The sequence below is a fragment of the Python bivittatus genome, unplaced genomic scaffold, assembly GCF_059951505.1.
Source record: "Python bivittatus isolate LINGU-HERP-01145 unplaced genomic scaffold, Pbiv_v1 ctg000410_np1212, whole genome shotgun sequence".
NCBI lineage: Eukaryota > Metazoa > Chordata > Lepidosauria > Squamata > Pythonidae > Python > Python bivittatus.
Genome location: NW_028277067.1, coordinates 14,109,744 through 14,116,337, shown reverse-complemented (window position 1 = coordinate 14,116,337; position 6,594 = coordinate 14,109,744).

Here is a 6,594-nt window from a genome sequence, read left to right as displayed (position 1 = left end):
GCAGGTCTCTCTTTACACAGAAGAGGCCCTCTTGGAAACAAAAGCTGATTTTCACCTGTGCAAACCTCATAGCGTGGGATCAGTTTGCCATGCCAGAACTAGGAGTTGGTCTCACCACCAAACTAATTTTTGACTGTCAGGTGGAAGAAATTTTGAAACGGAGTTAATGTTACTTCCTATGAAATGCACCTTTCTCATATATATGAAGACTAAGGGCTTTTCTGCATGGCAGCCTTAAGCTGCTTATCTCACATGCCACAGCAAGCTGGAAATGAAGCTGATATAATGAATTGCTGTTTGAATTACAGACCTTTCTTCTGTTTGGCAATGGTTCTGGCCAGGTGATCTGTCTGCATGGTGATTACTGTGCTCCCCAAGTGGTACATTCCCCTACCTCTTCCCTTCCCATCTGTTCAGAGACAGCAAGCACCAGTTTCCTTTCTTTCTGGACATGCTTCCTATTTATAGATCTTTTGAATGAGCCTACCTTGTACTTGAAACTTTAGAATTTCCCTTTCTTACTGCATCCAGCAGCCTCCCCAGGACAGGTGAACATTCCTTGTCCATACATACAATGCTCTATTGGTCCACCAATGGACTTATTGGAGAAGGAAAAAGTTAGCATTCACCAATCTGCTAGTGGACCCTAACGGACCTCTATTTAAGCATTACTCTGGCTGAGAGCTGCATAAAGAAAGAATGAGTGCCTCTTCCACATCTAGTGGTGCATGATGAGTGGCTGCTGATTGCCCAATATCTTCCATGATTTCATCAAATACAGAGGTTATGAGTAGATGGTGACTGAGTTGACTAGGCAGTAGATGGGGAAGTAAAAGACTTCTCTACATTCATGTCTGCATACAGGGAGGTACATTGGTTCTAGAGTCTCAAAGATATGCCGTTATGCTGCAGCCTGATAAGACATGATCACAACATTTGGATCCATTCTATATCTGGGATGTTGCCAGCCTTCAGAGCCCTTCCTGTGCTCCCTGTCAAGTTTCCTGTGCCTCTGCTGCCATAGTGAGATCATTCCTTGCACATGCCACAACGTTCAGTCATTCCTTGCTGTGCTCTGTTTCAGGGTGCAAGTTCGCAACTCAGTTACTGGATTCAGCAGGGCTATGAAGTTCTCCATAAGGACATATCACATCAACTTCTCCTGGCTATCCCAGAGGCATGTGTAAACCCAGGGCTTCATCATTGAGTGTTGGTCACAATTCTCTTTTGCTCTCTTCTGATCTACTAACTCATGTTTCCCTCCCCACAGAATTCACCATACATTGAACTGACCTACATACCATCTAACTGCCACGCGTTTAGAAGTATGCTGCTACAGTGCATGCAGTACTGTTGAACCCTGCCCCCTGCTAACATCTGGCTGCTTCCTGCCTACATATACATTACCATACTGTGCTACATATAAACCACTGCTTGCCTTCCCACAGTGCATTGCCATTGCCCATAGCCAGGCACCTCTCCCCAGGAGCTAGAAGAAGAGCAAGCAGATATGCAGAGTACAGCTGGCCCTAAGATTCTGCTGCCTTTCTGAGCTGCGTTGCCACTTTGCACTGTGCTGCCTCAAAAGCTCTGCAGAGGCTGGCTTATAAGCATTTGGTCGTTATGCCTACAGTCTGCTACCATGTGCCTTCTTCACACAGCCACACTACTCAGCCCATTACCAAGCACACAGCAGAGAAGGAGTCACTGTATCCAGGTATTCCTCCTCCTCTCCCCACCCCACCTCCAGTACAGAACTCAGGAGTCTGGCACCAGGGATTGCATTAGCCTTGCTTGCCGCAGTAAGACAGTGATGGGCAGCAGAACTTGCTGCGCAGACCCAGCAGGGTGGGCTCAAGCTTGTATAACCTTCCTGGCAGTAAGTCCCAATAGAAATAATGAATTACTTAATTCTGAGTAAATATACATAGGATTCTGTATTATTTTATGATTGACAATACAAGCTGCCACTGCATATTATTAGATTCTGAGTGACCATACAAGCTAAAATTTAACATTCTATACAATAATCAATAAAGTATCTATTTCATTAATATGTTCTACAGGAATAAGACTGTTCTAATACAATTTTAGTTTCTAATACAATTTTAGATCATAAGATCGAATTCAAATTCAAATAGTTATTTTATTACTTATATTGGCTTTTTTCTTTTCCCATTCTTACTATATTTTCTATATTCTTTTAAATCTGTATTTGTATCAGCATTTCTTTTCCTTTTTTCTTTAAAAATTATGGTAATAATAAAAAGTCTGTAAAAATAAATTATTGATATTTTTTATCTAAACATAAATATCAGCACAACATTTTCCCTTTATTCTTACAACTGTTATGTGCCAAGATACTAAAGCTTCAGTCTTTCCACCTTAATTAGAATTTAGTTCTATCTAACACAGTAGGGCTTCTTTTCTATAAAGGTAATCCTTATGATAATTCATTTAGCGACCATTTGGAGTTACAACAGTGCTGAAAAAAGTGACTTATGACTGGTCCTCACACTTAAAAATGTTGCAGCATCTTTGTGGTCATTTGATCAGAATTCGGGTGCTTGGCAACCAGCATGTATTTACGACGGTTGCAGCATCCAGAGGTCATGTGATTGCCATTTGCAATCTTCCCAACCAGCTTCCGACAACCAAAATCAATGGGGAACCACATGATTCACTTAATGACTGCATTATTTGCTTAAAGTCCATGGTGATTTGCTTAACAACCACTGCAAAAATTGTCATAAAATCAGGTGCGGTCACGTGATGTCTTGCTTAACGACCACACTGCTTAACAATACATTCTCTGGTCCCTATTGTGGTTGTAAGTCGAGGACTACCTGTACATGAAAGGACCAAGGAATAAATGCTGCTTGTTTTATATATTGGAATTACTAATGCTTATTCTATAAATAATGCACTTATCACACCGGAGAATTAAACAACTATATATTTTTAAAATTCTTATGCCTAGCTTTGCTTCAGAAGCCAGTGCTGAACTAGCTAATGAAGTATATGTTAAAACCGTAAAAGGCAAATTGCGGTTTGTCTGTTATCAAAAAGCACAAAAATATGTAAGAGGAATAGCTTGAGAAATTCAGTTAATGTATAATAGGAAGAAGCCTGAGTGCTACTGTAAGAATAGTGCCAGCCGTCAAGATTGCCACTTGTTTATTCTGTTAAAGGTAACGATTATGTGTCTCTGCAAGGCATAGCCCTTTTAGTGCTATGCTGAAGGTCATGAGCATAGCTCTGTTGTTTTTTGAGCTGACTTTTAGAGGCATGCTGTTCTCATGATAGAGTGGAAGAACTGCAAGAGCCTAAGAAGAGCCAAGAGTAACTTTAATAGCTTAAAGGGATTAGCTGAATGTCTGAATGAGTCATCTGTTCAGTAGAAGTTCACACATTTCCTGCAAGTCATCACTGCATATCTTGTTCTTGGGAAGAGCGGTCAAGTGGTAAACATGAATATGTGAATCGGTCCTAAGCGTATCTTATCTCAAACCTTGGCAGGTATGTTACTCAAAATAAATAAAATAGGGAAAAACCTTCCATCTATCTCTGAATTCCCTCGACACTCTATAACTCATGAAGCCCCTAAGTGCTGAACACAAATAAGCACATTCCTGTGGCTTTCTCTTCCCCAGGCTAAAAAACCCCTGTTGATCTATTGAGCAATCAAAATCAAAACTGAAAAGTGTTGATTCCTCTAAGCAAACAACTGTGACAGCAAAGCTGTATGCATCACTAATATAGAAAAGCTGTGGCTGGATCCCTGCCAGATATCTCGCTGTAAGAAAAAGTGTTGCATTACAGTCAGCGTGTGTGTTACAGTCAACATCACTCTTGACAGAATCTTGTTTAGAACTGTTTGTGGAGAAAGGGCTACAAATAAAAATTCTGCCTACTGTTTCTGGTATAATGTCTGTTTCTTCTACAATGTCTACTTCTGGTGCAACTGCCTACCTTCTCTATTATCTGCCTGCCATGTTTCAAACCTGTGATTTATGCAGTGTGGAATTCTGCCCTTGATGAATCCTGTGTATCAGGAATAAAGGAAACACCTTCCAGTCCACACGTTTTACTGTCATCTTCTTGGGTTGCTAAAATGAAGTCTATATCTTCAGAGCTTCTTTGCTGCATTACAAGTTCAGTAGATCAAATTCAAACCACACCTGTTTCATAGAGGAAATTTAGTTAATAAAAGGATGCAGATAGTAGCAGGAACTACATAGTCTTGAAAAACATCTCCTGAAGTAAACTCTAGTAACCTTACAAGTTGACATAACCACCTTCGTCCTCAGCTGGTCAGAACTGGTCCTTACGGTATTTGCAGATAGAGAATGTCTATGCAGAATGCAGGTGCTGTGAATCTTCCAAAAGAGCACAGTGTGCATGATGACATAATCTTGCTTCAATAGTCAATGACATGAATATTAGTTAAATGCATTTGTATGCTGCTTTTGTTTCTATCCAAGTGCCTTTTCCCTTTCTAGGGAAGTGCTTGATGATCACCACTCTTTCTCATGTAATAAGGTACACCTTGTTAACTCTCTCGACTCTGTTGGTTGACTCATGTGGGATACGGTACCTGGCATCCATATGCTGGCAGGTACTTCCACTAGCTAATCATCAGGTTCCTGACCCCAGATGACCTTAGTTATTTTTCAGATTCTTTTAATAAAAATAAGCCAATAGGAAACTGGCATGATGCCTAGTTTAGTACCATCTCTAGAATCAACTTTATTTACAAGAATGCTCCTAGCCTCCACAGGTCTCTTAGCTATTCATAGGGCCTTTCCCCATGTGCACTTAACCACAATGTAAAGTGGTGAAGATCTGCCCCACCATTGTTCTAGACTTCGAGATACTCTCTGCTAATTCAACTTAGCTTTTTCCTTCTTCTTTTTGAACAGGTGAACACAATTCCGAGAAAACCCTGAGCAGTAGTCACTCACCATTTTAATTTTTAAGGCCAAATTTGCACAACATGCTTAACCTAATCAGTGGTGACCCCAGCATATCACCCAAATCTCCAAACCCAGCCATTTTTCAGTTGTAAGGGAAACTGTTGTATTGCCCTTGAACCCAAGATTAATTGTTCGGTACCGTAGCTTAATTTGGTCTTCCTATTTCATCCAAAAAGAAAGAATGCTACTTTAAGTTTACTCTCCCTTTGGTTCTCTGACACAGCAATGGAAGTTTAGAGCATCTGTTAAATGAAATTCTTCTAGCTGGCTATCTCTGTTTTCCCTTTATTTTCACAAAATACTCCTTCCAACCCGTAAGGGTTCTGGCCACAATTAGGCCACTATGGATTTTTATTTTATTTTTCAAATGGTTAAAAACGGTTAATCTGAGATATACACATACACACACACACACACACACACACATATACATGCCAGCCTTTGCTAAGATGGCTTTGATGCCGTCCAAGAGGTTTACTTCCTATCCACCCACTCAAGACTCAGAAAACAAGAGTCATCTGGCTGTGGCACTGGAATAATGGGGAATGACACACTGAAAGTATCATGCAAATCCTCACCCCATTGCTTGGGTGACATTATCCAGCCCTCCTTGACTTGACAGAAAACCAGCTTTAATTCTGAACCCTCTCCTGCCTCCTTTACCTCTGTTTGAAGTCATTGTAGTTCCTCCATTCCTCCAAAGGTGATGGGAGACAAAGCCTAACAGATTTTGCACCCCTTGGAGCTGCCCTTGGGCAGTGTTGGAATAAGAAGGGAGATACAACTTTCACGGGCTTGGAACAAGATTAAGATGTCATGCAGATACGGCAGAAAACAGATGTTCAAACTGAGGTTAGGGGCAAATAAGGAAAGGCCCCAGAGAAAAATGTACATCCTGATCGATATCATTAGAATCCGACTGAGTTGTTTACAAATTTCTACATTCATGGATTGCTTTCCGTAATGACTCAATCAACCCAGTCTCCATCCTAAATTCCCTGTGCATGGAGCAGTTTGGCTGAAACTACTGTGGTGTAGGTAGGCTGGGATTGATTCTCACCATGCTGGCTTGGAATTCTGGGAGTTGTAGTTCTAATTCCACAAGACAGCCCCAGATTGGAGAAGGCTGACAGACCGTAGTATTTTCCAGAGCATGCTCTTGATTTACACACAGGGCAAGTGGTTGTCAGGTTTGTTGGGTTCACCCTGCCCTGTTGGAATTTTGTGCAATAAATATACCCAATACTTTCCTGTGGTTGCACATTAAGATTAGAAGTACGGAGCAACCTGTCTTTCAGGAAACTGATCTGTATACCATTATGGTACTGATCTTGTGATAAAGGACCGAACTAGACTGGAAACACCAGGGCTGTGGGCATGTAGTAGTTTAATGAATTAACCCAATTGCCTGGGTTTGCAAAACACATTGCAACATAACCTAACCACATTTGTTGGATTTGTCCAATACAACAAGCCACAAACTAGCCAACTCTAAAGATTTCCATGCCACCACTATTTTTACCCCTCTCCTTTAAAAAGAGTTTGAAGCCAACTCTGATAGTCTTCATTGCTGCCAACCTTGAAATGCTGTGAACAGCCAGAGAACAGTGGAGTGTAA